Genomic DNA, 4125 nt, shown 5'->3' with positions numbered 1-4125 from the left:
TTATGCCCACCACATGAACTGGTTAAAGAGGTTCCCTTAAAGCTGAATGTAAATAATAATGAACAGGTTAAAAATGGTGGACAACACTGGTCCCTAAAACTTTACACCAAGAGCATAGCTTGGTGTGCGTGTTACCACGGAAAGTCAAAGAGAACCTTTCTTGCCAAATGTTTTAGATTTAATTTTTTTTCTGGTCTTGTGGGATTAGGATAAATACTACATATTTATAAATTTTGAAAAACAAACAAACAAAGCCAGTGCCACAGATTGTTAACAATAAGGTGCCTCATGGTATACTTGAAGGGCTGTTTTGGCTGTTCAAATAAATGGATGCCCCCAAGGAGTACATCACGAAAATAATTAGCATAGCATATAGCTTCAGGGCTGCTCTTTCCACACTTTTCCTCCCTGGCTCAGGAGGACAGACAGTGGTATATTGCTACTATTGCCACCATGTCCCTCTAATCATGGTTATTCATATCAGGGAACTTGGGGTCACTCGAGTGGGCTTTGCACATAGGACCCTACTATTCATCCTGTGTTGTCCTCTATATTGTAAGCTATGGTAAATGGATTAGAAAGCCAGTTTATTCTTTGTATATGAGATGTAGATTTGACCTTGTGTTGTCCTTCTGCATATTCTATGATCTTACAAACTCTAGAAACAAGAGTTTCAAGCAGCTTTGTAAAAAATCTCCAACTGTGCTTTGGTCTTGAGTTTAAATCATACTATTCCAATCATTTGTTGGGTTGGCTATAAAAATGCCGGGGGCATCCAGCTGCAACTGAGAGGGCAGACATGTCATTGTTAGTAACTAGAAAGAGCCTGGTAGTGATTCAAGGTAACTCAGAATTCATACTTAAAAAACAAACAAACAAAAAACACAAGTGTTAGTGAGATGTAGTTTGCTGAATTCTTTGTAGCTGTGAGGTTTTCTTTTTAGCCTTCCTGTCCCATTCATTATATATGCAGTCAGTCACCAAATATGCTGGTTCCATGCTGTGCTCCAAAAGCCTGACAAAATGCATCAAATATTAGATGAATCATCTAGCCTTCCTTTCTGTAGGTCACTAGCCCTGAGATTTTAACTACATTGCTATAGCTATAAATTGAAGTAAATTCCTAACACTTAATATATGTGCTAGGACTTAGTAGACACAAAATAAATATCTAATGAATTAATAAAGAAAGAAATGACTAAATGAAAGGATATTGCTTATGGTATTTCAAATATACCAACTTTATTTTACTAAATAAATTGAATAAAAAAGACTTGGTTAATATTGCACACCCAAGAAAAACTTCTCATGGAGGCAAAATTCTATGGCTTCTCAATGTTGGCTTATTAATAGTTTCTGAGAAGTGGCACCTAGATACGTAAAATAGTTTCACCTTACCTAAGGTGCCATTTCGGGGGTTATTTTATTGTCTCCAAAGAAAGTATTAATACTCATTAGCAACTGATCTCTTTGTTTTGAAAGCTGGCTTTCTGAAAATAGAAAGGGATTTCTATTTCAGGGGAAAAAAATCATTTTCACAGTGTAGCTGGAAACATTGGCGGCATATCAACCAACCAAAAGGTGTCTCCCATTGAATAGTATGATAAGGTAACTTGTGATCATCTCAATTAGTAGCTTCATTCCATAAATTCCAGAGTTTAAGATTAAGGTAGATGAGGTGGAATCATTGAAACAGTTATGAATTGTTTACATTTTCATTTGGATAACACCTATATATCTTATGAGTTGTATTAAACATAAAACTTTGTTTTTTCCTAGTATTATCAACCTTCTGAAGTCTCCTTTAGTTGATGAAGAGTTATAATCATAAACAAAAGTTGAGGCTAAAGATAAAAACAATGAAAGTAGACTTGTCATAACGAAAAATGAAAAAGGGGATCTTGGGAGTTTTTTGGAACCAAAAAAAAAAAAAAAAATCAGATCAGACTGTACGATAATTCAAAAGTGATTCTGATACCTGGCCAGGCACACTTCTCACTGCTGTCTCCTGGTGAGCATCTCAGCTCTGATTTTGTCCTGTCCCATGCTTTTTCAAGTTAGTGATTCTACCAGCATTTTCAGGTAAAGTTGCCAGAAACACTCATTGAGAAATTTTGGGAAATCAGTCACAGAAGTATTTTTTTGTAAAATTATGCTCTGTTATGCAAGAACAAATTTCTCTTACACATGTATAGCGTGTTTAGATAAATTTCCCCCCAAAATCATTTTTAAGAGCTCTAGTTTTCCTTATGATAAAAATACTTCCACATTCCTAAAATGATAATAAAATGGTGTTTTTTTTTGTGGTAGCAAATTATAAATTTACTTTGGGAGTTTATAAAATATAATTTCTGAAAGCTGTAGATTAGCATTTATAATTGCACAGAAAAAATTTTAAAAGCTCAACATTTGAATATTTTTGCATTAATGAGGAAGAGAATTATTTAGGGAGATCTAAGAGTGGATTATGAATGTTGATCTAATGTCCTTCAAAAAATAAAGAAAATGTAATGATTAAAATCAAATTCTAAAGCCCTTATCCAGAGTCTATCTCTTAATTACCTCCTGGTCAATATTATTTACAATGTATAATTAAAGAGGTGTTACGTTCCTTTAAACATGTATGAATGATACGATTTATGAAGGTGGTAGGTGTGAGTGACATTTAAAATCCTTCCTATTCAAACAGGTCAGTAAGAGTTCTCATTGTTGTGATGGAATAAAACACACATCTTTAACCTAAATCCCCTAATGTTCTCTCTGTACTCTACGTATTTAATGTTTACTGTTAACTGTTTCTTTTCTGGCAAACAGAAATTCATTTAGTGACTAGGAAAACTCATTACCCAAATCCCAGAAATATAGTTTTCCATGACAGTCAGCATTTCTGGTTTCTTATTGCGAACTCTGAATAGTGACAAGATTCTCATAAGCTTAATGTGAATGAGAAGAAAACCATCCACCATCAGGGTCATGTGACTATGCTTTCCTTACAGATTTGGGCAAGTCACGCTGAGAAACAATAGAATATGTACAACATTTAAAAAGTGATATTTCATCCTGCTGCAAATGATGTCAGAACTTAGTTCCTAAGTTTGAGAATTGGAACCATTTACTACCACTTACCATCACAAATTTCAATCAAGGGAACAGGAAATGTGAGAATAGTGAAAAAAATATATGTTTGACGGCTCTTGACAGCATTATCATAGAGGGTCAAATTGACTAATGTCTTTTGTGCCATGTGACAATGAAAGCACACTAGAAACCTTGTAAGTTCAGCCCCAAGAGTTTCTGACATCCAGACAAATGAGGCTGTGATGGCAGGTTCTGCACTTCAGCATAAATCAGGGCGCAGTTGGTGAGTGTTCACCAATTGGGGTACATGAATATGTGATATTGACCCAGAAACATGGGTGATTGTCTATTGCTTAGATGGATATATAATATTGACCCTATTTTACATTTGAGGTTTTGTTAAATACGTAATTATTTAGAGTAATATTGTGAACCCAAGAATATGTAAAAACAAACAAACAGACAAAGAAAAGAAAAACTTTTGGAGTAGCCAAAGTAGATGACATTAAAGCTCATGCTGGAGAGAATCTGATGTGTCCCTGGGAGTTTGGGCACGTCACGGAGAACTGTGAAGGCAGGTGGTCAGTCTGCTCTATGAAGACACCCCAACGCTAAGATGCTGTGAGTGTGTTGTGGCAGGCCAGAGCTAACGGGGACAGCTGAGGAAAATTACACTGATGCACTTGGCATGCAGGGAACAGTGCCTCTGCAGGGCCTCTGGTGAGCCTGCAATTCTCCCCCTAATATAGTCACTATGGTTTTACTTGCCACACAAGTCTTTGGCAACAGCCTAAATATGACACATACCATAGCAGCACACTAAGGACTTTTTGCCCTTTTTATCCTATCCATACTCCTGGACAACACAGAGGTACCAGAGCTCTGAAGAGAGAGGAAAGAAAGGAGAAAGAGCAATGAGTTGTGGTTGCCAGGGCTGATGGTAACGCTGGACTAGGGGAAGCAAAAAGCATGACATAGGCTGTAGACCGAAATTTTAAACTGGGTTAAATTAGTTAGGACTTTTAAGCAACTGATCATGGTTGAGAA

Source organism: Rhinolophus sinicus, chromosome 14 (assembly GCF_057876585.1).
Source record: "Rhinolophus sinicus isolate RSI-liver-muscle chromosome 14, RSI-T2T, whole genome shotgun sequence".
Classification (NCBI taxonomy): domain Eukaryota; kingdom Metazoa; phylum Chordata; class Mammalia; order Chiroptera; family Rhinolophidae; genus Rhinolophus; species Rhinolophus sinicus.
Note: the sequence above shows the minus strand (reverse complement) of the source record.